Below are 27,625 nucleotides of genomic sequence, written 5' to 3'. Positions count from 1 at the left end.
TGCGATGCAGCGCGCGCAACAAAATTCGCTCAGGAAATAAGAATGCAAATGGTCCGCATGGATGAACATGCAGCTGATGACTTAGAGGATTGGGTATCAATGTGCACGGTTTTGTACCCTTTGATTGGCCAACATACTTGCTACACTTATTCCATAGGACACGAAACACTAAAACCACCTCTAGATTCCTAGACCTGGGTATGGCGACAGCCAAGAGGCAAATTACAAAACGATGGAAGGCACCTGTTCCCCTGCATATACAAGCATTGAGGCATTCTACCCTTGCGTGGGCCAGAGCTGAGGGAATAGTGATTCGACGAGAGGAAACCATGGGCTTCAGGAAAATACCTATCTCTGCAGGCTGGGAAGCTATCCTGGCGGCACTTCAACAATGTGTGGATCAATCAGATCAACCCTTGCAAACGCCTGACTCAATAGGGTAACTCTGCGCATGCGTCCAGCAACCTTAAATCACTTGTAAATATCAGACCCGTTGTCTCTCTGTTGTGCAATGGCAGACTGGAGCTCACGCACACCAGACACCACTCTCCAAGACAATTCATGGGGGCGCACAAAATGTTATGTTATGTTATGTTAATTTACTCTTAGTATAGCGCATACACACCGACAGGTCTCTTAGCGCTCTGGAAGAGAGAGAAACATGAACAGAGAGGCAGACCAGATCTTTAGATGGTAGAGGGCCTCGGGACTACATCGAACACTTCTATGAAAAGAAGGGTTTTTAGTTTTTTCGGAATGGTAAGAGTCTGGGTTCTTTACGAAGGTTTATAGGCAACTGAATCCAGAGTTGTGGCAGAAGGGTCGAAAAAGCTCTCCCCCTTTGGCTGTGGTGTTAAAGCGTGGGCAGGTCAGCCGACTTGCTTCTGCTAAGCGCAGCACGCGCCCTGGCACGTATTTGAGAAGGCGTTCTTTTATGTACCGTGGGGCATGTCCATAAAGAGCTTTGTGAGTAATACACAACCCCTTAAACTTCGCTCTCTGCTTAATGGGCAGCCAATGCAATTCGTTCAGCAGGGGAGAGGCATGCGTTCTTCTAGGCAGTCTAAGAATGAGCCTAGCTGCATCATTCAATACTATCTGTAGTTTATTAGAAATTTTCTGGGGAAGCCCCACGTAAAGCACATTACCATAATCAAGTCTTGAGACAATGGTAGCTGCCACTATCGCTTTCATAGTTGAGATCGAAAGTAGAGGGACCAGTTTTCTCAGCTGTCTCAAAAGCCCTATACAAGTCCCCACCACCGAGTTGACTTGATTAGTCATTGAAAGCTCAGAGCCGATCTTGATACCCAGACTTTTCACCACCGTTGCTGGTATGGGGGTGGCTCCTAGCTCCTGGGGCCAGAACCGATCGCTCCAGGGGTTATTTTTGGTGGAGATAGCAAGGACTTCCGTCTTATCTGGTTTGATTTTGAAAGAGTTTGCTGTCATCCAGTTGACTGTGAATCTGAGTATGCTCCGAGCTGACTGTTGGGTGTGGGCTAAATTGTCGATCCTTAGGATGAGTTGAGTATCATCCGCATAGTTGTAGACCCGGCAGTCCATTTTTGCTAGTATGGTCACCAGAGGCTGTAGGTATATATTAAAGAGAAGGAGAGATAGTGCGGAGCCTTGAGGGACCCCGCATCGAATGTTACCCTTTTCCGATACCTGCTCCGCTAATTGGATCCTCTGAGTTCTTCCAGAAAGGAAGGATTCTAACCATTTATGGACCTGCCCTTGAATGCCCAAGTCGGCTAGCCGGGTAAGTAGTTTTTGGTGACAGACCGTGTCAAACGCCGCTGACAGATCTAACAGTATCAGGGCGCTTGATTCTTTCTTGTCAGCCATCAGTCTGAGATCATCCAAGACTGAAAGCATGACTAGCTCCGTACTATGATTGGCTCTGAAGCCAGCCTGGCGGGCATGGAGAAGCTCATGTTTTTCCAAAAATGCGGAGATGGTCTTCAAAACGTGCTTCTCCATGATCTTAGCCAGGAAGGGCAGCTGAGAAATCGGTCTGTAGTTTCTTAATACGGTCCTATCTGCCCCTGGTTTTTTCAAAAGAGGAATAACTCTGGCCTCTTTCAGATTAGCAGGGACCCAGCCGGTCGCCAAGGAATTATTCAGAATGATGCACACATACGCAAATACCAGCAAGCACGTGGAGTTGTTCCAGCTCTCTTCCAAGTTGTGTACCCCGTTTCCCTTGTTTTACTTCCTCCCATCTAATATCGCATGTACAAATTGTCAGTGGAACTTAAACTGAACTTGATCCGACGCGATACTCGCAATGCAATAACTCTGTATAGAAAGCATGATATAATGAGCCATGCATGCGGTGGCCGGACAAAGGTAAAACGTGCATTTTAATATATCATCATACCCATTGCAATAACATATGGGGAGCTTGATGTTACGATTAAGTATGCTATAGATGTTGTTGCTACATGTTGTAGCAAACTGTTATAGCGGTCAGAAATAGAAATGTAAAATTTAAAACTCAATAAAAAATATATTCAAAAAAAGAAAAATCAATCTGCACGGATTTGACTGTGGGTGTGCAAGGAGGAACTGAGGTGGTCCTTATGGGAATAGTGGCTGTGCGGCCTATACGAGCCATTGTGGTTCATAGAGTGTAAGGTGTCATGTTATTTGTCCCCATATGTTTCCTTTTATTGTTTTTCATGCTGCAAAATGATAAATAAAAATGTTTTTTAAAAACCTTCAAAAGTTTAAAAACCAGTAACATGTAACAACATCTAAAGGTTGCTTTGTTACTTATGTAAGAAAAATAAATAAATAGAAAATGACCCATTGCAAGAATAAATTATAAAACCCAGAAATTAAAGCATTGGCACTGCAATGGATTTATTTTTAGGTGGATGCCCATAATCAAATTGGCAACAATCACAGTGAAGGGATGAGGAGAGCCAGGAGTTGAAGTGAGGAGAATCAAAATGTAAATGACACTTCAACAGACCAATGGAGGGCTGATCAACAACCCGATATATATTAGGTTGTATGTTTTTTTTATTCATGATTTTCTTGAAAATCATGAGTGTGCATACATAGCCAAAGTGGTCTCTGGGCCAGACCTAAAAATGTGTACACAATAAACAGAAAAAGCAAGTGATGTAGCAATGTTATATACACATAGTAGGGAGGTATGGGGTAGCATGCCTTAAAAATGAGAAAGAGAAGTAAAATAGTGTATATATCCACACAAAAGGATGAAATTCTATTGAGACAAAGACACCTACTGATGTTCGAACAAGTACCCAAACAGAAAACTTTAGCTTCAATGTAGAGTATATTTATCAATGATTTTTAAGGTCAGGGTTTGTGTGAGTGAGACAGAAAATATATGCATAAAGATTCATACTAAAGCAACAACAGAAATGTGAACCCGCATCTAAACACTGATAATTCGACTGACACAGCAGTGACACAGGTCTATATCAGTTCTGCAGTTTTACAATGAAAGTTTCCTTGCTTGGTTGACGAGTGTTGAGATTTCTCTTGAAAACATTGAGAGAAGGGGTGAGCTTCATGTGTGTCAGCTGCGCATTCCACACAGCAGGTGCTCCCCGAGAGATCACTTGAGGGAGCCCTTTTTCTGCCCCAAGGGCTTTCTATGTATTAAATGTGTTTGGTTTTCAATTCCCGCATACTATCATTTCCTCGGACCTGTCTATTCTCGCCTCGGTGCCTATTCTAATCACGGGCCCCACGCTGCAACTCTGGGCAATAGCTTGCTTAGCCTCCACACCGGCCCCAACAGCGCTAAGGATGCCTGGCTTCACCCTGGGGGTGCCCAGGAGTGGACACTTCACAGGGAAAGCCAGGAGGGGTTCCACAGCGGTATGAGTATCAGCGCCAGGAAACCGCAAAAGGCGACACCGCAAGGTGGCCGTCTGGTGACAGTGCGCTCTATAAGTACCTTGACATTTACATTTACATATCAGTGATTTTTGGTGTTTATGCCAGATAGCTGCGATAAATGTGATTTTTAAATGTGGAGAGCTCTTGGGGTGGGTGGAACTGGTGGATTTTCATTCCGTATAACTCCAAGGAATTGCATTAAAATTCCACGGAATTCCACTAAGGGGGAGGGAGAGCACCTCAATGTGCAGAATGCTGTAGGAAATATAAAATATGAACTCATTGCATAAAATATAAAGCACGTAGACAATGTAAAACACAGGAACACAGTGCAACACCAAACACAAGTACAAAACAAACAGCTGTCAAAACCCAGTTTAGGGCCAGGTCTTGTGCTGACCATAGTAAGGTAGAAAGTTCACTTGTGGATACAATGGGATAAGTAACTTGAAAGGGTTCCATTCAAAATCCAACTTGTGTTAAGCGAGCATGAAATATTTATGGGTTAACACACAAGTTCACCGGCACGCACTCCATGCTTCCAAACAGATTGTAACCTGATTGGACAATCGGTGCAGGAAAACTAAATTAGCTTGGAACACACGGAGGTCTTAGGTGCACAATGGAAAAAACACACGGTCCATTTAAATTATATTTAACATGAACACACATCCATTCACGAGCAGAAAAATGCTTTGTTTGTTTAAGTATTGTTGAAAGTGCAATAAAGAATGCGTAGACGAGTAGGTCAGAGTTTGGGGGCCACAGGTCTTTGAGTGATTTTCTGTCTTCAATCTATAACCTGCAAGTTAATTATTATTTACTGTTTGTAATAAAGTATTGTGAAAGATGTGTATAAAAAGAGCTGCCCATTAAGCAGCAGTTTGAGAGAGAGCCCAGCATCCTGCCCGTGTGTAAGGAGGGTCTTTCTCCCTGTCGTAACAGTTAGTAAAGAACTGTCTATGCATTGCCAAGAGGAGTTTGTGTTGTTTTGTCATCCTGAGGGTTACAAGCCACCGTACGACAATTAGAGAGCCAGATAGGCGATCCCTTTTTGCCCCACCTGACTGCTGGCACCGGAAGTCCGCCTACACGCCACTGCATAGATCAGTGCACACTTTTTTGATGAGGTAAGCAGACATTGTGTTCCACTGAGGTTCGGCCTGTGCACAGGGTCGGGGGAGGATCCCGGGACTGCCGTCTTTTAAAGGTGAGGACAGAGTGGATTATGATCCTTGTTTGTGGATTGATATGTTTTTTCTTGGCAGTGCTAAACACAGATGTAAATATAATGTTATAAGAGACATAAGGGTACTGCATGTGAGATTGTGTATTGTGCACATGTGTTGCACAACAGTTAATATGCCTACATAACTGGTTAACTTGATATCCCCAATATAAAGTTAGAAATAGTCAGTCTGAGTAATTTGAAATTGGAAGGCACCAATATGTGTTCCAATGCTTGACACACAGCAGCGGCTCTCTCCCGAGAGCGTTTGAGTATCGACCCCCCAAGGGAAGAAGACAGTGGCCTATCCTGAGAATGCAGTGCCCATTGCTGCTCAGTGCAGTGTTAGTTAGCTGAAGTGTGCACTCTGCAGGGGCAGGGTGTTAATGTTGGCCAATCCGGTTGATCGGCATTCCATGGCAATGCTTTTCAGATGTGTGGAGTCTAGTGAGCATGTCAGGTTGGACAGGTCTTTGGCTGTGGCCAACCCGACATGCACACTTCAGGCTTCTCGAACTAGTGCTTTGTTTAGGAGCTTGGGGGGGACACAGCACTATCCCCCTGGTCTCCTCGGGAGCACTGGTTTTGCCTGCTCAAACCAATACAGGTTTATCTCTTATTAACCTTTAAGTATCAGAGCAAAGCCCGGATTGGTTGGGGCAGAATAGCCTGTCCATGCGGGCCTATGCAAATAATCAATCACTTAGTAGCTTTATTTTGGTCTTGTCTTTAATGGTGACACAACAATACAGCTTTCCTCCTCACACACAGCTCTGATGGAGCATGATGGTGCTCTAAAATTGTCCATCACCACCCCTTTTTGTACCGCTTTGTTCGCCATAGGTTGGCAGGGTATGCTCAGACGCGAGTCCCTTGCTCACTTTGCCACTGGATTCAAGCAAGCCTGGCTGAAGACGGCTGAAATGCCAGAAACCGGTCCTAGGAAGCTTGTTTCCAGTCCAGGGAAGGCGTGGCTTGGAAGTTCGGGCTGGACTGTTCCCATGAGGCACAGGGTCAGATTGATTTGCATATGGCCATGTCTGACCTGGGGTGGCAGAGTGGGCTAAAGAACGGTGATGGATCAAACCCAGATCTGTTGACTGGGTGCGAGTGTTTGATTGGTTCTGATGCTCCGTCCATCACCACCCCCTTTTGTACCGCTTTGTTCGCCATAAGTTGGCAGGGTATGCTCAGACGTGAGTCCCTTGCTCACTTTGCCACTGGATTCAAGCAAGCCTGGCTGAAGACGGCTGAAATGCCAGAAACCGGTCCTAGGAAGCTTGTTTCCAGTCCAGGGAAGGCATGGCTTGGCAGTTCGGGCTGGACTGTTCCAATGAGGCACAGGGTCAGACTGATTTGCATATGGCCATGTCTGAACTGGGGTGGCAGAGTGGGCTAAAGAACGGTGATGGATCAAACCCAGATCTGTTGACTGGGTGTGAGTGTTTGATTGGTTCTGATGCTCCGTCCATCACCACCCCCTTTTGTACCGCTTTGTTTGCCATAAGTTGGCAGGGTATGCTCAGACGTGAGTCCCTTGCTCACTTTGCCACTGGATTCAAGCAAGCCTGGCTGAAGACGGCTGAAATGCCAGAAACCGGTCCTAGGAAGCTTGTTTCCAGTCCAGGGAAGGCATGGCTTGGCAGTTCGGGCTGGACTGTTCCCATGAGGCACAGGGTCAGACTGATTTGCATATGGCCATGTCTGAACTGGGGTGGCAGAGTGGGCTAAAGAACGGTGATGGATCAAACCCAGATCTGTTGACTGGGTGTGAGTGTTTGATTGGTTCTGATGCTCCGTCCATCACCACCCCCTTTTGTACCGCTTTGTTCGCCATAAGTTGGCAGGGTATGCTCAGACGTGAGTCCCTTGCTCACTTTGCCACTGGATTCAAGCAAGCCTGGCTGAAGACGGCTGAAATGCCAGAAACCGGTCCTAGGAAGCTTGTTTCCAGTCCAGGGAAGGCATGGCTTGGCAGTTCGGGCTGGACTGTTCCCATGAGGCACAGGGTCAGACTGATTTGCATATGACCATGTCTGAACTGGGGTGGCAGAGTGGGTTAAAGAACGGTGATGGATCAAACCCAGATCTGTTGACTGGGTGTGAGTGTTTGATTGGTTCTGATGCTCCGTCCATCACCACCCCCTTTTGTACCGCTTTGTTCGCCATAAGTTGGCAGGGTATGCTCAGACGTGAGTCCCTTGCTCACTTTGCCACTGGATTCAAGCAAGCCTGGCTGAAGACGGCTGAAATGCCAGAAACCGGTCCTAGGAAGCTTGTTTCCAGTCCAGGGAAGGCATGGCTTGGCAGTTCGGGCTGGACTGTTCCCATGAGGCACAGGGTCAGACTGATTTGAATATGGCCATGTCTGAACTGCGGTGGCAGAGTGGGCTAAAGAACGGTGATGGATCAAACCCAGATCTGTTGACTGGATGTGAGTGTTTGATTGGTTCTGATGCTCCGTCCATCACCACCCCCTTTTGTACCGCTTTGTTCGCCATAAGTTGGCAGGGTATGCTCAGACGTGAGTCCCTTGCTCACTTTGCCACTGGATTCAAACAAGCCTGGCTGAAGACGGCTGAAATGCCAGAAACCGGTCCTAGGAAGCTTGTTTCCAGTCCAGGGAAGGCATGGCTTGGCAGTTCGGGCTGGACTGTTCCCATGAGGCACAGGGTCAGACTGATTTGCATATGGCCATGTCTGAACTGGGGTGGCAGAGTGGGCTAAAGAACGGTGATGGATCAAACCCAGATCTGTTGACTGGGTGTGAGTGTTTGATTGGTTCTGATGCTCCGTCCATCACCACCCCCTTTTGTACTGCTTTGTTCGCCATAAGTTAGCAGGGTATGCTCAGACGTGAGTCCCTTGCTCACTTTGCCACTGGATTCAAGCAAGCCTGGCTGAAGACGGCTGAAATGCCAGAAACCGGTCCTAGGAAGCTTGTTTCAAGTCCAGGGAAGGCATGGCTTGGCAGTTCGGGCTGGACTGTTCCCATGAGGCACAGGGTCAGACTGATTTGCATATGGCCGTGTCTGAACTGGGGTGGCAGAGTGGGCTAAAGAACGGTGATGGATCAAACCCAGATCTTTTGACTGGGTGTGAGTGTTTGATTGGTTCTGATGCTCTGTCCATCACCACCCCCTTTTGTACCGCTTTGTTCGCCATAAGTTGGCAGGGTATGCTCAGACGTGAGTCCCTTGCTCACTTTGCCACTGGATTCAAGCAAGCCTGGCTGAAGACGGCTGAAATGCCAGAAACCGGTCCTAGGAAGCTTGTTTCTAGTCCAGGGAAGGCATGGCTTGGCAGTTCGGGCTGGACTGTTCCCATGAGGCACAGGGTCAGACTGATTTGCATATGGCCATGTCTGAACTGGGGTGGCAGAGTGGGCTAAAGAACGGTGATGGATCAAACCCAGATCTGTTGACTGGGTGTGAGTGTTTGATTGGTTCTGATGCTCCGTCCATCACCACCTCCTTTTGTACCGCTAAAATTGTAGGGGTGCATCATAATAGCATATATTCTTGTATTGTATTAATCTTGATTGGTAGAATCGAACTGTAATAACAAAGTGTGCAAGTGAAGTAATGGAAAAGTATTTTGTGTTACTCAAAGAGAAATGAAATGCTGTTGAATTTGTAACACTTGGTGTATTGCAGTTACCTAACGAAAAGCTTATGTGTGGTGAAATGCATTTCTGATTTAAACGTGCACCAACGTGAAGATTGCACGACGAAATAACGAGATATGCTTAACATGTAATAATTGTAGATGTTTGTAGCGCAAAGTATTATTAACTCAAGTGTATAATTTGATATGAAAAGGCCCAAATGAAATGTTCACGTTGTGAGATGAAAGACCTATTCGTTTATTCTTACGTTGGCCAAATTGTGTAGGCCCGAAAATGTAATTTCCCTGGTAAGCTCTCACATTTAGAAGTAGTCAGTGAATTTCATGTGCACGCAGAAATGTTCTGTTCTCACGTTTCAGTGCAGGTGGAAGAAGCTGCTTTTGTTAGTTAGAACTAACTCCTTTTGTTTTAGGAGTTAGGCATGGAGAAGTGTTTCTTTGTAAACAGAAGATCGATAATTGGGAGCCGATGTTCTTTCTCGCTGAGGAGGCCTGGGAACCAAGGTCAACGGAATACACATGGAGGAGACCGTGGAAAACTACCTAGGAGAGGTGTCTGTTAGCATGAGGTGATCTGTGGGCGTGTTTCACATTTTTGTATTTTGTATTAGGGAAAGTGCCCCGAGGGAGGAGAGGAAGAAGGAAACAGAATGAGTTAGGAGAAGGGGTTAGAAGATTGATCTGGGAAGAGCATCTTAGAACAAACTCTGTTGCTTTAGTCACTTGGCCTACATTGTGAATGTGCTTCTTAGGAAGTCTTCACAAGCTGACACCTTATGACTGATTTTTGTCGGAGAAATGCTAAGTAGGGATGTCACCTTAGAGATAGTGTAGGGACTGTCTAATGCTTTTCACTTTCCAGTCACAGATGCAATCTGGCTTAAATGTTGGAGCAGTTCTTGCTTCTGTTTTATTTTTAGAGTTGTTTATTCTTTTTATGATCCATCGGAGCAGACTTCTAAGTAGGTTTGGTTTTGTATTAGTTCCCATGTATTTTTACAACCTTGTCTTGAGGTGCTTGTATATTCAGTTGTTTTTGGCTTTGTAATAAGCCCCCTAAACTGAAGTTGGAGTCTGTGATCTTTGAGCCCTGGTTAGTATTGGAAAGTTAATGGTTGTGATGCATTGTTTCTCCCCTTTACACTTCTCAGCAGGTTAAAAGAGACATCGACCTAGGGTTCCTTGTTAAAATTTCTGTAGTAGAACCCAGCCTTCTCAGTTAGTAGCAGAGGACGGTTACCTCTGTTGTAAGGGGAGAAGTTAGGGAAAGGTTAGGAAAGCCCCATAGAACCCAAGAGATGGTTGTCCAGAAGATCGAGAGAGGAGAACGACGGTGTTTGGTGGAGACCGACAGAAAGTGACGGTGCATCGGAAGCAGCAGTTCACGGAGGAATGAATATGAATAGGGATGTTAGATTGCGGTGATGATTTGATTATGTGATGGCATGCGGAGTTGGAATGAGAGTTGAGTGATTGTCGTTTTGGACTGTGAGCACACGCGGTCCATGTGATTGCTTGATGTCAGGCTCGATAAGTAGCCTAAGGTCCCGGGATAGATAGATTGGGGTGTAAAAGACACCCAGAGCCATAATTGTCGACCACTGATTGTGGAAGCCGTGAGATTTCATCGACAAACCCACCCGAGATAGGGAACGAGAGAGTGAGTGTTTGAGTGACCAACGCAGGTTACTGTGTGTGTAAAACCGAGTGATTGGATCCTATTGTTGTATTCCGCTTGAGGTGTCCGTATATAGGTTTTTCTGATACATGTCCTTATATAGGCACAATTCGCATTGCCCTTATATAGGCATAAGATCTCAGTCCTTATTTAGGCATTAGCCATGCTATCCAAATACAGGCATGGTCACCTATACCCGTCCACCCCAACATCACAACGAGTTCTTAGAAACCAGACCCTTAAGCTCTTGGAAGTTCCCCTAGCACAGGATTATTGATTTCTCCAAGAACTCATTTATTATGCATGAACCGCTATTCCTTAAGGGTTCATTCCTGACGTCTTCCTCTGACCAACTTTGCGTCAATGCTAACATTCCAAGGCACCTACCGGGTATAATATACCTTCCCTTGCCCAAGCAAGTAGGAGGACACCTCGACTTTAGAGGAGCCTGTGTCCCAGCCTGACGCACTGACCAGAGACGCTGTCATCCCTGCTCGCAGAGAATCCAGCTTCCAGTGTTCTGACTCTGTTCGCGGGGTGTTAGAGTTCGAGACCCGGAAAGAGATTCCCACCTCTCTCATTCTCAAGATATGGAGCTGACTAGAACCTAGAGGGACTCTTGGCATACCAGATTTAGCATACCAGACTTGGCATACCAGACTATAGCATACAGCACCTACTTCTTACCTTGTACTACACTTAGGTTAAGTACACTGGGGTAGAACTAGTTAGAGAAGCATCTTATGAGTACTCACATTTTTAGCTTATGTTATTTATGTATATGAATATATGTGTCATAGCTAAAAGATAATGCTAGTGCAGTATTATTTCTTTCTACTGCTTACGCTGTACATAATATATCTCACATACTGTCTTGTGATTGTAACAGCTCATATCTCTTACACGAGAAACAAGACTGTTCAATAAATCCTTTTATTGAAACGCCCTTCTATTCTTTCTGTGTAACTCTGAAGAAACTAATTTCCGATTCTAAATGGAAACAAAGTTGTCATGTTTTATGCGGCTGCCAGAAACGAATCCCTTCTTGTTTACAAGGAGTTTTTATTGACCTCTGAGTTAGCTGGTACAAATTAATTAAGTTTAATATACTCGATAGGGGCATACTGACCTCAGTCCTATGCTAAATCTATAGGGTATATTATTCCAATTCCAATGCGCAGAGCCTATTAGGGAAATAGGAACTACACTACACTATCAACTATTTATGTGAAAGCCCTGCCGTTCGTGGGCAGATGGTCGAGGGCAGTTGTCCGGTCGTTTCGCGGACAGACAATTGTCAGATTGAGGTAGACAATTACGAGTGACTGTCCGGTCGTATGGTGGACAGATAGTCGATCAAGTGATTGTCCGATCGTTTGGTGGACAGACAGTTACTTGCTGTATGAGTGAGGCGTGCAAGAGTGTTCGAGATGAATTGTGAAGGAGGGTAACTGCTGAGTGAGAAGGAAGAGTGACGTCGAAGTGTGCCGCGCTGTGATGGGTCGGTTAGTGTAAAGCCATGCTGGTATTGGTGGATTGACATCAGGAAGTAACATGAACACACTGTGGGTAAAAGAATTGATTTCATCATGAAATGTTTTAAGGTATTGCGAGATCTTCGTCGGGGAGATAGATGAGTAGTAACTTGAGTGGGGGAAGAAGCACCGCCTGAGGATACCCCAGCTCATTACATGGCTACGAACGTAGGGCTCCATGCTATACTTTGGCTTCAGAATTGGCAAAAGATGACTGAAAAGGAGGGAGATTTGGCTTTCCCACACTATGGTTCATTCAGATTTGATGTGTGTATCACTTGAAGACAGTGATGGCTGCATTACGACCTTTACCTAGACCAACTCAGTTTGAGGCGCTGGATGCATGGATAAGAGCAGAGCATGCAAGGAAAAGAGATCGAAGTCAGGAAAGGGTGAAGAAGTTGATCAGAACATTTCAAGATGCACGGTGGGATGCATTGACGAAGAGATGGAGGGTAGACACGATTGAGGGAGATAGATTATTTCCTTTATTAGTAAAGGTGGGAGATGCACAAAAGAGAAGAGAAGAGGAGGATGATAGTGACACAGATGACAGTCTTCTGGAGAGGTTGTTGGCAGAGCATCCACCTCCATATAACCCAGATTTGGAAGGCGGAATGAGAGCTCTCTTACAGGGGAAACCGGGGAGCCGCAGACAAATTCTACTGTGGGAGTTAGAGGAAGGATTTCAGCGGGAACAGAGAGAATGGGGACACAACCACTGAGAGGAATGGAGGCAAATGAAGTTAACACAGTTACCAGGCTACCGGAAGCTCTTACAGTACCGGTCACCAAAGGTCCCATAGTATCAGTATACAATACGGATCAGGCAGGAAATGGAAGTCTAGTACGTCGGTAATGGGAGAAGGCACTGGTTCCGGAGGGAATGGGACAGTGAGTGGAAGCCGCCACCCTTCGAGGCCCATAGAATCAAGTATGCCGTTGCCAGCGACAGGGACAGGTGGAACAGAGAACATCAAGGACAGGGTCCTTGGCTGATTCATGCTCTTACCTGAGGATGTGGGAACCCCCAGTGAGAGGCCCTAGTGGAAGGATGGTGGGAGGTAGTAATAGTCAGGGAGTTTCGGGGAATCAATCTGTCCCACGGAGTTTAATGGAAGGGAATCAGCGGGAAGACCAGAGTAGTGGAGAGTCGAGTAGTGTGTCAAGTCGAGGGACAATTAAAGCTGATTTGAAGGCCAAGGTGTTGGATGTGGTGAGATTAAAGGCAGAAGTGGAGGAGATAGTTAGTGGGAACTTGCCTTTGGAAAGGATCGAACTCTATGAGCCAGATGAATTGCTATTCGTGGCGAAGGATGTAACTCGCAAGGCAAGGAAAGCACATGAGAGAGTGGGCACAGAGGTATGATGTGGATTTTTCTAAAACGAAAATGTTACAGGGAAATCACAGGTTAAATTACAGTGATCAGAAACTAGAAGAGAAAAGAGTCATAGGTTTGAAAACGCACATTCAAGAATTGATCATAGGGATACGTGCGTGGAGCATGCTTGACAAGTGGGAGGAAAGATGGTCAAAGAAGAAGAGTGCCAGGAAGAGCATTGGAGAAATACCACCTTCGGGAGGAGGAACAATGAGAGTAGAGGCTTTTCCGTTGCGAGTGGTATCGAGTGGAGGATATGTGCATGTGCCTTGGAGTAGAGGTGATTTAGCAACGTTTACCAATGATTTTCCTCAGCTGAGGGAAAAACCTTTTGAGTGGTACAAACAAGTTGATCGGTTCGTCAAAAGTATTGTGGGTTAATCTGAATACATTATTTGATATTGTGGTACCAAGTGATTTGTGACCAGCTTGTAAAATTGCTGTTAATTGGCCGTCTTCAGAGCCTGAGCAAGACTCTGTTACACATGGTCCTTCACCTGTGGTTATGAAAAAGTATGAGCAGGTAATCACATGGTTGCAATCTAAGATTTTGCCACAAGATATTGATTGGGTTAACATAGACAGAACTGTTCAGGAGACAAAGGAGACTGTACATGCCTATTATGAGCGGCTCTTGCAAGCTTTCAAGCAGTACAGTGGGTTGGATACCCTTGGCCCAAAGGATATGGGACAGTTCGTCTCCAAATTTGTTTTGGGATTGAGACCAGAAGTCAACCTTATGATCCAGCAGCACTTGATTTGCTGGCAGAATAAATCAGTGGATGAAATTCTATGGTATGCCAGGTACTGTAGCGATGAAGTGGACTCGAAGCATAAGAAGCTTAAGGATAAGCTCATGCTGTCAAACGCAGTGGCGGCTGGTGACTTTTGAAATCGGTAGGGCGTAAAGTCGGTGAGAAGTTTGATTTTAGTGAGTGAATTTACTAAGCACAGATTTAATAATATATTCAGTTAGATTTCAAAAACTAGAGGGCCAAAAATTGTACCTTTTTAAACTACTTTTCGATAAAGAGTTTGCTTGAAAATCAATAAGGAAGCAGTAAGTAAATAGTACTAAGAAAGAGTAAAGGCCTCTGCACGTGCTCAGAGAGGGCCCCAGATAAAGTTTCATTTAATAATGGATGTTTGGAAGGTGAATTTCATTGCAAATCAGTGAATACACCAGTTTGGGATACAGGCCTTCATGACATTTTAATGCAAAATATTTTATTAAATTATGTTCGACGTGTTCAATGAACACAAACATAAATATAACAATTAAATGATGTGCCAATACAGCCTAATTTGGCATATTAATCCTTTGCACCAGCTCTGACCCACACGTTCTATGATGTGCCCACTTAAAACATGAGTAGTGTTCAGATTGCCCAATTTAAATAATTAACTTGGGGACCTGCAGCAAGAAAAAGCGAAAATCTCCTATGTCCAGAAAGGGAGGGGAAGAATAGGTGCAGATTAATAGGTGAACATGGAGTTCTGTGGTGCCTGTGAACAGGCAGGCTCCCGGTAAGCAGGTAGACCGGAACTATGGTATACAATTCAGTGGCTGCAGGAAGTGACGTGTAAGTTGATGCACTATGTGTTGAAAGAGAGGTCAGGCAGTCACAAATTGAAGCTTGAAAGTGACAGAGTAGAGGAAGCTGAGCTTAATGAATTAGGGACCCGCCTCAAGGCGCACATTCAGCAGAGCAGCTGCGGAATGGTGCTACCTGTACTATAATGTGCTTCAGCGTGTCTTCTGATGTTTTAGGCGCTATATAAATGCAAGTTCAAGTGATCAGCATTAGAGAACACCGCTGCTTCAACCATCTTATAGTTGTAATGCTGTTCAATGTTAGCACACGTGTCAAGAAACAGCAATCCTGGAGATACTTCTGGCTGCCTTTTCAAGTTATTTTTAGTAATAATTTTAATATTGCTTGTATTTAAGTTGCCAATTTGTCATCTGCAAACAGCAGTGGCACACATCACATCTGAGATCTGTGTTTGCTGTCTCTCTGTGTGTTTTCAATAGGCTGTCATTCCAAATAGTCTAACGTTCCAAAATTGACATTCCATTTACTCCTGAACACCCCTCCAACCCAACGTTTCACTCCCTCTATAAACAAATGCCACAGGTGTGACCCCATGTTTACCGTATGTATGCAGTAAGAAGAGGGATACATTTTGAGGTGATGGGCGCTCCCGGGACTAGACACGAGACAAGGCAGGTCATTTGTTCACAGGTGACGTATGCTCCTAATGAACGCGCGCGCCATGCAGCTGCAGAAGATTTAAGAATGCACCCACAATCATCTTAATTCTGCTCTACTGTAGAACAAGGAACGGACATATAGGCAGCAGCGGCCGGCATGCTCGAGGGGGGGGAGGGGTCGCGGTCCGCGGGTGGGGAATAAAATTAAAATTTAAATAAAAGTAAACATACCTGAGTGCCGCCGGGATACCGCACTGCCTCCGCTCCGGCCTGTACTGGTGGGTCCCCGTGTTCCTGCTGCAGGAAACAGCCAGCAGGCAGCTTCCCTCCACTACGCAACACACGGGAAGCCAATCACAATGCTGGTAGGCGCAGCAGGCTAGCGCCCCAGCCGGGACATTTTCTCTGCATAGAGAAAGATGGAGTGGGCGGTCCTGCTTGAGGGCCGGGGGGAGTGGCTTACCCACTGTTGTTGGTACTGACTGTTTGGTCAGCCCTGAGCCGACCAAACAGTCGGTACCCACAACAGTGGGTAAGCCACTCCCCCCGGCCCTCAAGCAGGACCACCCACCCCCCCACCCCCAACCAGGCACAGAGGCACTTCTGCTTTCTCGCAATGCGAGAAGGCAGAAACATACATGGTAGTTTATACCGTTTATGTTTCTACCTTCTCGCACTGCGAGAAAGCAGTGGGGCAACGCCCCCACGCCCCAATGGGGGAGCCGCCACTGGTCAAACGGAGGAACGTTAGGAAGAAGGCAGGGAAATAATCAAGGAGGGACTCAGAATACATCAGGTCAGGGAAAGGGGAAACCCATAGATCCTAAGACAGGAATAGATGTTGCCACCCTAAAGAAGACCACTACATGTCATAACTGTTACAAATCGGGCATTGGAAGCGCGAGTGTAGATCGAATCCAGCTAATCAGATTCAGCAGGAGGAAGTGGTGCAGACATCTGAGGTCGTCAATACAGTGACGAGACCCAGATCTCTACAAGGGGGGACAATAGGTCTGCAGGCACAAGTTCCCCAACCACCGAGAATCCCACAGGGGAACCGAACATATCAACAGATGCCCTATTTCGAGACTTTCAATGAGCTTGACTCAGATCCATTACAACGACGGTGTCTGAAGGGGGAGGAAGACTGTACCCTTGGAGCAGTCTTGGAGGTATATCAGAGAGGACCGTATGTAGAGGCAGATGTTGACGGTCACCCAACTACCTTTTTGGTTGATACGGGTGCTACCCGTTCTACTGTGAGATCTGCGGTAGTCCCCAACTTTCCCCTCTCGGGACAATCGATTCAAGTCGTAGGAGTGACGAATAGGAGAATAAACAACCCATTGACTGAGCCGATACCTGTGAGAATAGGAACCTTTCACGATCTACACTAATTTGTAGAATGCGACTCCAGTCCAGTCTGCTTGTTGAGGTTGTGATCTTTTGTGTAAACTGAATTGCACCATCTATTGTACACCCAAGGGAGTAGAACTGCAGAATAGGGATGATGATGCTGCATTTAAGGTGGTAAATCAGAATCTGTGTATAGAGGAATATGCTATGTTGACGGTTGAGGACCTCCCACTCGACCTGAGGGACTCTGTCTCTCTGGATGTATGGGATTTCACACGGGAAGAGATAGGACTGATCAAGGAAGTTGAGCCAGTTAATATCCAAGTCAAACCCAATGCCGAGTTTCCGAGACACTTCAGTATAATCTATCACCGGAGACAATTGCAGGAATTAAGCCTGTGATTGAGTCTATGATCGAACAAGGAATTCTGAAGGAGATAATGGGAAGTCCATGTAACTCTCAATCACGGAATTGCAGAAACCAAGTGGGAAGTAAAGGATTGTGCAGGACCTGCGCAAGGTCAATATGATTGTGGTTCCATGTTGTCCCGTGATACCGAATCCATCAGTGATACTATTCCAAATTCCATGTGAAGCTGAATGGTTCACAGGGATTGATTTGTGTCAAGCATTCTTTTCAATACCATTGCATGAAGAGAGACAATTTTTATTTGGTTTCTTGCTGGAGGATCATGTGTTAACATGGTGTTGTATCCCTCAAAGGTATACAGAGAGTCCATCGATCTTTAACCAGCTGTTGAAGAAGAATCTTGAGAGTCTTGTACTGCCACAGAATTCAGTTCTTGTGCAGTATTTGTGCAGTACATTGACGATCTTTTTTTTTTTTTTTTTTTTTTAAAAAACCTTTATTACAATTTCGAAAAGATACAAGTATGGGCCAACAACCAACAGGCCGGCCGCTAAACGCAGTGTAAACCTAGGCACGACTTAACATGCACATCAATGAAGCAGCAAAAGAGTTACTAAAGTGCTAAATATCGCAGTCAGCCACAGTCGCAGTCCCTAAACAAACAGGAAAGGTTTCATATTTTTGAAAAACAGAAAACATCAAACTCACAAGGCAGAGGAGGTTAATGGCAGAAACATGTGCTCCTCGTATCGAGGGAGTAAACCAACCCGGGTAGACAGGGGGGGGGGGGGGGAGGGGGGCAAGGCAGAAGCGACAAAGTCGCACGTCGCAGGAGCATACAGGAATGCGGGGGCTAGGGAGACAGAGCGGCGTCCATCTCACGCGTCTGGGGCGGGGCGCAAATACCTCCACGATAGGAGTTCCAGGGACCCCACACCTTAATCCACTTCCCAGGCTTGCCTCTCGCCACATACACCGTTTTCTCTCTAAACATACACCAGTCCATGTGTTCCTTCCACTCGGAGACCGTTGGCGGCCTCTGGGAGCCCCACAATTGTGCGATGTCACGCTTCGCTATCATATAGCCTAGAGTCACCCATTGCGTCTGCGTCACATTGTAATCAGTCGGCTCCCAGACATTCAGCAAGCATCTACGTGCCTCCGGCAACAAGGCAACATGCGTGACTTCTTCTAACACCGAATGCACTCTGCACCAAAACCGAGTCACCTCCGGACACTCCCACAAGATATGGAGAAAAGTCCCCAGTAGCCCACAGCCTCGCTTACACAAACCATCCACCGAATACCCCATACGCAGCAGGCCAGGCCCCGTGACGTACACTCTATGCAGTATCTTAAGCTGGACGAACCGCAATCGGGCCGGGATAGCCACCTCTTTCGGGGAGGCCACCGCTGACACCCAATCCTCGTCGTCCAGTTCTATACCGTCTGCAATCCATGTCTCCAGCAATGAGGCCAGCAAACCCATTCGATCATTGATAAGCTTTTTATAAATCAATGAAATGGTGCTATCCGGTACATAGCCGTCCAATACTCTGTCTTCCAACGGGGAATGCTCCGGAATAGCCGCCACATCTGAAAACACGGAACACAAGGCATGATGAACTTGAACATACCAATAGTATTCCCTATCATTCAACTGGTATTCTGATTTCAGCATGTCGAACGTCTTAAATTTCCCTTTCGTCCAGAGATCCCCTACCGTGCTGATACCAATCGTATCCCACTTCTCGAAGCCTTTCGTAGTATACAGACAACCCAAACGCTGGGACGCGTACAATGGCGTAGCCCGAGTCAAGCGATCCCTCCACCCCATCGCCGCATTTGCTGCATGCCACACCTGCACCGCGACCCGCGTCGGGCCCGTCAACCGCGCATCAAGGGACCCCGAGTATAGTGCTCGATTATAGTCTCCGCCTGGCAGTAGCAATTTGTCCATCTCAAAAGCCGGGTTCAAAGCAGGGCCATACATCCCGTGATTGACGGCAGCCAACTGGGATGCCCAGTAATATCGCTTAATGTCAGGGAGGGCGACCCCCCCGTCATACCACGGTAGGGTCAGTTTAGCAAGAGCAATCCGCGGCCGCCCATCCCAAAACAATCGACGCTGGAGACACTCCACCTCCCGAAAATAACGGGCCGGCACTACGTCCATAGTATTCTGCAGGGCGTATAAAAAGCGTGGTAGCGACATCATTTTGAACAATGCTGCCCGGCCGAGCGGCGAGAGCGGCAGCCGCCGCCAACCCGCCACATCCGCCCTTAGGCGCTGAAGGGGGGGAGAAGATTCCGTTCATACCGGGCCACCGGATCCAGGGTTATAAAGATACCCAAATACGTGAACCCCGACTCCGCAATCTGGATAGGGCACCCCCACGGAAGGGGGGGGGCCTCCCCGGAGAGAACGTATACACAAGACTTAGCCCAGTTAATTACCAATCCGGAGTTGCGACCAAAGGAGCTCAACACATCCACCAATACAATAAGCGATTTACGCGGAGATGCAAGATACAAGAGGATATCGTCCGCATATAGGGAAACACGATCCTCGTATTCCGGCGTCCATCTAAGGCCACGTATCAAGGGGTGCCACCGCAACCATTCCGCAAGGGGCTCCAAGCAAAGCGCAAAGAGAAGAGGCGACAGTGGACATCCCTGCCGGGTGCCCCTACCCAAAACAAAGGGAGCCGACACCCGTCCGTTGACCACTACCTGTGCCAGTGGGTTGTCATAAAGCAATTTCACCCAACCGATAAACCCCGGGCCAAACCCAAACTTCGCCAACGCCGCCCAGATGTATGGCCATTCCAAGGTGTCGAACGCCATGGTAGCGTCCAAGGACGCCAAGATGGCCGGCTCACGAATGAATGGGGCGCGAGCAAGGACGCCATGCAGTCGCCGCAGGTTCAAAGCGGTATTGCGATGGGGTATAAAACCGGATTGATCCTGATGAATCAGGTCGCCCACAACCCGGATCAGACGATTGGCCAGTACCTTGGCGAGGATTTTGGGCTCCGCGTTTAACAAAGAGATAGGCCTGTAAGAAGTACACCGATCCCGCGGCTTCCCTTCCTTATGGATAACAACAATAGTAGCAAGACGTTGGTCAGAAGGGAGGGAGCCCGCCGCCTGAGCCTCAAGGAACATGTCCCGGAGATACGGGGCAATCGCATCTGGGCGCAGCTTATACAATTCGATGGGAAGTCCATTAGGACCCATGGCCTTACCCGAGGCAATGGAGCGAATGGCCAAAGCAATCTCATCCGGCGATAGGGCCGCATCCATCAATACTTCATCCTCATCAGATAGGGAAGGCAGAGTAATATCTCGAAGCAGCAGTCGAGAGTCTTCCTCCGATCGCTCTGAGACTGGAGAGTAGACCCCGTGAAAATACTCCGCAAAGCAATCAACAATGTCACCGGGGTCCGTCACACGCACACCATCCACCCTCTCAATCTCCGGCACCACTCGACTCGCTCTCTCCTTCTTATCCAACCAGGAAATCAACTTCCCTGCCTTATCACCCATATCGTACAATCGCCCCTGTTGCTCCCTGCCCATACTCCTAGCAGATTCAGTAACCAGCGCCTTATAGTCGGCCTGCTTAAGCTCCAGCACATGCAATCTGTCATCCGTAACACCTTGCTCCAAATCACTCTCCAACTCGGTGATCTCATTTTCTAGCCAAACAACCTCCTGCGCCTCGCATTTTTTGGTGTGGGAAATGAGAGATAGGGCCTGGCCCCGGAGCACCGTCTTAAAGGCCTCCCAAAGGGAGACGGCGGAAGACACCGACCCCACGTTATCATTAAAATAGTGTTCCAAAGACTTAACCAGGTCTGCACGGATCGTGGGGTTTCGTAGGTACCAGGGGTTGATCGGCGCCACCCTCCCCTCCGCCCCCAAGGCGATATCTAGGTGTAGCAAAAGAGGGGAGTGATCAGATATACCGCGTGCCAAGTGTCGCACTTCCCCGATCATCCCAGCTTGGGCCGCAGGCACTAGCATATAGTCAAGCCTCGAAAGACTACCGTGGGCCCCAGAGTGGAAGGTATATTGCGCCTGTCCAGGGTGTTTCAACCGCCAGCAGTCTATCTGTCCCAGGGTATCCAGAAAACCCCCCAGCCAGTTCTGGGCCCGAGGGAGGTCCCTAGGGGGGTGTCGATCTTCAACTCCGGAAACCACTGCGTTAAAATCCCCCCCCCAAGACCAAAACCCCCCCGGAAGCCCAAGTAGCAGGCGCCCCAAATCAGCAAAGGTGGCCGTCTGCAGGCCCGGCGGCACGTAGACCGCGACCAGCGAAATCAATCTACCCTCCCACCTCCCCACCAGCGCAGTGTAGCGCCCTCTGTCGTCGTGGAGCACCTCATCCACCACCAGCGGGAGAGAGGTCCTGACTAAGATGCCCACTCCCCTCGAGCCAGAGGTGAAACCAGAATGGGCCAGGAGGCGATATCCTCGTCTGTTCATGGCATGAAAAGAGTTCCCTATGAGGTGCGTTTCCTGCAAGAACACAATGTCAGGCGAAATACGTTTCAAGAACTGCAGGACTACCCCCCGCTTTATCCTGTCCCCCAGCCCATTCACATTCCAGGAAAGAAGTCTCAGTCCCCTACCCCCCATCCCTCCCAGCACACACTATCCCCCTCCCGGGGAGCACAATCATAATAGCACAGCAAAAAATATGACCCCGCCTTGTGAAACAAACAAACAAACCCCAACCCCCCCCCATCAACCCCAACAAAACTCCCCCTCCCTGCACCCCTGCGTGAGCCCGAACAGCCCCCCCAACATGCAGTGTGCCTGTCGCCCCAATATAAAGAAAGGACAAGAAAAAACCCCAGAAGGAGGAAAGGGCCCCAGCAAGCCCCCCGCAACCTCCAAATACCACGGGGCAAATCGTTACAAACTGGAGTCCAGTGCAGCCACAGGTGCAAAACGTTACCAATACAGTCCATCACCAGGATCACAGTTCCATTCCTACTCCGTCAAACCCTCTCCGCTCTCCGCCATCCGACCCTCCCGATCCCGACTCTTGGGCAGGGCATCCAGCCACTCTCCCACCGCCTCCGGCCGGTCGAAGAAGTGGGAGCGACCATCCAACTCGACCCGCAGCCTAGCCGGGAACAGCATCGCATACTTGAACTCCATGTCTCTCAAGCGCCGTTTGATGGCCGAGAATCCCATCCGTTGCTTTTGAACCGCTTGTGTAAAGTCTGGGTAAAAGCTAACATTAGAGTTCTCAAATCGTAATGGCCCAGCCACCCTCGACGCCTGCAGGATAGCGTCTCTATCCCGAAAATTACAAAGTTGGGCAATGATAGGCCGCGGGGGGGGCACCCACCTTGGGCGCACCCCCCGGGATCCTGTGGGCCCGTTCCACAGCGAAGAACTTGCTCAGCCCTTTGGGTGCTAGATGAGTCACCACTAGGTCCTCCACAAAAAGATCCACAGCAGACTCCTCCGACCGTTCGGGCACGCCGATAATGCGGACGTTGTTCCGTCTGGCCCTGCCTTCGGACTCCTCAAGGCGACGCTCGGTCAGGTCACTGGCGAGCTGCAACCTCCGCACCGTCGTCTGCAAGGCGGCCACATCTACCGTTAGGCTCGACGCTGCTTAGGTCAATGAGTCGACCCGGTCATTGGTTTTCGACAGGTCCGCTCTGACCAAGGTGACATCAATCAGCACCGAGTCCAATTTGTTAGCCAGAGTATCCAATTGCTGGTTCACAGTCACCTTCATCTCCTCAATGGCCCCCATGACATCCAACAGGGTCAATTCGGATGATGCGCCCGAGGCCTCCTTGGGCGGCTCAGGCGATTTACGCGATCCACTAGGGGATCCCTTTGGCTGTGCATAGCGGTCCATACTGTTGGCCTGGGAATAAGCTCCCCTCCGGGTAGATTTGGGTTTCAGTTTGTCGCCGTCCACTCTCGTCGTCATCGTCAGCGATCAGCAAGGTCAGCACCCTCCAGCACCCGGAGGAAGGCCAGGAGATCCGGGCCGCCAACTGAAAGAGGCCTGTTTACAGTTCAAGACTAGGCCTTGCACTCCGTACTCAGCGCAGCTCTCCCAATGTCCCACGCATCAGTCTCGGTAGCTCAACTCGAAACCGAAAGTGAAAGCACGGGGTCCGGGGCAGGCCCAGCCTGGCATGCCGCTGTTGTTCAATTCGCAGCCGGGCACCTCACCAACCCGAGTTCGGCACCAAGGCCGGAGAAGGCCGCAAACTTCAGATCGCCAAAAAACACGTTCCCGGAGTCCAATTTCGATTTGGAAAACGAGTGGCACCTTAGCGCAAGATCATAAACAAAAGCCCATCGAAAAAATCAGGATTATAACAGGATAGACGTGGGAGGTTGCGGAGGCCCCCGGGAGCCACAAGCCTACGCGGCCATCTTGGTTGCGCGCTAGGCTCCTCCCCCCCCATTGACGATCTTTTGATCCCTTCCGAGACAGAGGATGCTTGCAGGATCGATACTGTTGCTGTACTGAACCATCTAGCGGAGAATGGACACAAGGTGTCCCCGAACAAGTTACAGTACTGTTTGACTGAGGTGTTCAGTATTTGGGTCATCAAATCGAGAAAGGTAAAAGGAAAGTATCCCCAGATCGAATCGAAGCAATTATGAAAATGACTGTGCCTACCACTCAGACGGAAGTCAGGATGTTTCTGGGAATGGTTGGGTACTGTCGTCAGTGGATCCCAAACTTTTTCTTGAAGGCGAAGCCTTTACAGAGGCTGACGCACAAGGATGTGAGTGATCCAGTACCGTGGGATCCTGACTGTCTGGTAGCATTTTTGGAGTTGAGAGAGGATCTATGTCAGGCTCTAGCTCTGGGGATGCCAGACTATAACAAGTCCTTTTCATTGTTCTGTTATGAGCGAGAAGGTTGAGCTTTGTCAGTTCTAACTCAGTCATGGAGGAGTCCGTAGACCAGTTGCCTACTTCTCAGCTACTTTAGATCCAGTAGCTTCAGCGTTGCCCGGATGTCTTAAATCCGTTGCTGCAACCGGTGTCAGCTTTGAGAGATGTGAGAGTATTGTTATGGGTCATCTGCCTACTGTTTTTGTTCCACATTCAGTTGGGCTTCTGATGACAAGAACTAAGACACAACATATGACAAACAATAGACTTACACGGTATGAGCAGGTTATACTCGCTTCATACAATGTGACTTTGAAATGTTGTTCTGTCCTAAATCCAGCTACTTTAATGCCTTTGCCAAATGTTGATGATGAAGATTGTGTGGACCATGACTGTCTCGATGTAACTGAATTCTGCACCAAACCGAGGCCTGACATTGTTGATGAACCTCTACCGGAGTCCGATGAAATCTTTTTTGTAGATGGTTCATGCTTAAGAGACAATGTAGGTCACTTGAGGGTGGCATTTGCTGCATGTATAATTTCTGGAGTAGATGAAGCTGCTTGTTCATAGGGAGTATACTCCGCACAGGTAGCTAAAATCATTGCTTTGACTCGTGCCTGTTTGCCCGCTGATCAAATCTGAGTCCCTGTTTACACCGACAGCCAGTATGGGTTCGGTGTGGTTCATGACTTCAGACAGATATGGTCACAGAGGGGTTTCTTGATGTCATCAGGATCTCCCATTAGGAATGGGGAATTTGTAAGACAATTGTTAGAAGCTTTGCAACGTCCACGAGAAATTGCTGTGGTGAAATGTGCAGCCCATGGGAGAGGAAATTACTTTGTCACTCTTGGGAATAGGTATACTGATGAAGTTGCACGTTTTTGCGCTGAACAAGGGTGCATTTTTACTGGAGATTATACAGGAGAGAGCCCAGAAAGAACCGAGCTCAGCATGATGTTAGCCATGGCAGACACCTGGGATGAGCTCAAGCGTCTGCAGGGAGAGGTTTCAGAAGAGGAAAAAGCTGTGTGGATCAGAGCAGGATGTGAGAAAGGAGATGAAGCGATTTGGGTTTCAAATGATGGTCGAGCAGTGTTGTCAGATAATCTATTAAGTCCTATGACAAGACAGATTCATGGAACAGTGCACCTTGGAAGGGATGCTATGGTGCGAGTGTTCAGACAGACATGGTATAATCCACGGTTCCGTGCGTTTGCTGAAACAGTGTGTCATGGGTGTGTTACATGTCAGCAAATGAATGCTGGGAAGAAAACTGGCTGCATTGAGTCACATTGGGAGGTCTGGAGGGCCTTTCAATAGAATACAGCTCAATTTTATTGAGATGCCTAGGTGCAATGGTTTGAGGTGTGTTCTGGTTGTGGTGTGTGTTTTCTCACGATGGGGGGAAGCATACCCGACGAGAAGGTGTGATAGCCTTACAGTAGCAAAGTTGTTGCTTAGGGAGTTGATACCACGGTTCGGTTTTCCAACTTCCTTGGAGTCGGATAGAGGGACACATTTCCACAGTGAAATCATGAAATTACTTTGTGCTGCCTTAAATGTTGACCAGAGGCTGCATTGTAGCTATCGACCAGAGGCTTCTGGTATCGTGAAACAGATTAATGGACTTTGAAAATGAGGTTGGCAAAAGTGTGTTCGTCCACGTCTCTGAAATGGCCGGATGCATTGCCGCTGGTGTTGATGAGTGTTCGTAGTAACCTGATAGAAGGACTGGTCTTTCTCCCATGAGATCCTGATGGGGAGGGCTTTGCGGTTACCAGCAGTGCCATCCACAGCCTTGATAAACATCACAGATGATTTGATCCTTGACTATTGCAAAGGACTGGCTGATGTGGTCCATTCTGTCTCTCACCAGGTGGAAGCTGCAACTGCCCCAACCTCGAGGGACCTCTGCCATGACCTGTGTCCAGGTGATTGGGTGCTAGTTCGTAAGCACGTGAGGAAAAGTTGCCTCGATGCCCATTGGAGAGGTCCTTACCAGGTAATTCTCGTGACAAATACAGCGGTGAAGTGCAGAGGCTTGCCGAACTGGATACATGCCTCCCATACTCGCAGAGTTTCAGAACCCCTGGAAGAAACAGCCCCTCTCGTAGAAGGAAATCCAGCTGTGGCAGCAAGGCCACTCGAGAGGGCAAGCCAAGCTGTGGGGTTTGCTGATGAAGCTGGTCCACCAGAACAAGCTGAGGAGGGTTACGCTACACCAGACCCAAGTAGTTACTCTGAGAGAGAAGGTTACATTGTGAATGATATAGAGTCACACTCAGCTGAAGTAACTGGTGTGCAAAGTAGTCTGGCAGAGAAGAAAAGCTGACACTATAGAAGAATTGTAGCCTGGGAGACCAAGAAGGCTGAATCTAAGACTAGCTCCTGAAAGAGATCTTGCTCCTGTGTCAGAGACTTCTGAATCCGAGCTGTGTGAAGTAGAGCAAGCTCAGGAAGGTCCCAGAAGGTCAAGGAGAGTAAGAGTACCTTGTCAAAAATACACCGCCCCGGAGTGGACTTATATGGTAACAGATGCCGGGAGTGGTGGGTACCGGAACACTGAGGTCTTCACAAGTGATCAGCAGAACGCCCGAATTGAAAATTGAGGTGGGATTGATAGTTCCTGGACTGGAAATAGAGGGAGTGTTGACAATAACCGTCCCAAGACCTCCAGTATTGTGCAGAGTGCGGATTCTGATTCTTTAAGAATTGTCTTTTCCGACTTTTGTATATCAGCCACCAGCTCAGGTGATGGCAGCAGTTCGTCATGAAATATTGCAGCATGTGTTAATCAAAATTGGCTCTGAGCTTGTGAGAGACTGTGAATGAACTGTGAACTGTAAATAAATGTCTCAAAGAAGATAACCTAGGTCCAAGTAGAAGAAGAATACATTTAGGGTTTTTCCTGTAGAAGAAGTAAGAGGGCTAGGGAAATCTCTTTGGACTGTGTAAATAGGATCAGAGGAACTGAACTGTGAACGAATTTCCAGAACTTCAATGAACTGTGTTTGGACTGTTTGAGCAGCAACTTGAGGTGGAGAGAAGAGACTCTTTTGTATCCTCTTATGCAGCTGAAACAACAAGTTAAAGATGGAGTCTGGAAGTTCGAACCGCAGGTCTAAGTGTGTGATAGGTTCATTTATTGTAGGAGTGATAGTAGCAATAATAGTTGTTGTTGTATGTGTAATCGTTTCACATGATGCAGAAGTTGGGGAAGTGGGAGTACAAGGGACGTCCACACCTACTACTTCTAGCACAAAAGAGAGTATAGTAGGAGCTGGAAAAGCTATGCTAGATCAAAATAGTAGTATGTTGCATGTAGATTTGTCTATAGGCGAATACACTCTGAATGCATATGCAAAGCTGCTATATGAGTATGTGAATACGATGGATGTGAGAGACTGTTGTGTGTATGCAATTGCCTGCGTCAGTGGAGGAAGGTAGTCAAT

Source organism: Triturus cristatus, chromosome 1_2 (assembly GCF_964204655.1).
Source record: "Triturus cristatus chromosome 1_2, aTriCri1.1, whole genome shotgun sequence".
Classification (NCBI taxonomy): domain Eukaryota; kingdom Metazoa; phylum Chordata; class Amphibia; order Caudata; family Salamandridae; genus Triturus; species Triturus cristatus.
Note: the sequence above shows the minus strand (reverse complement) of the source record.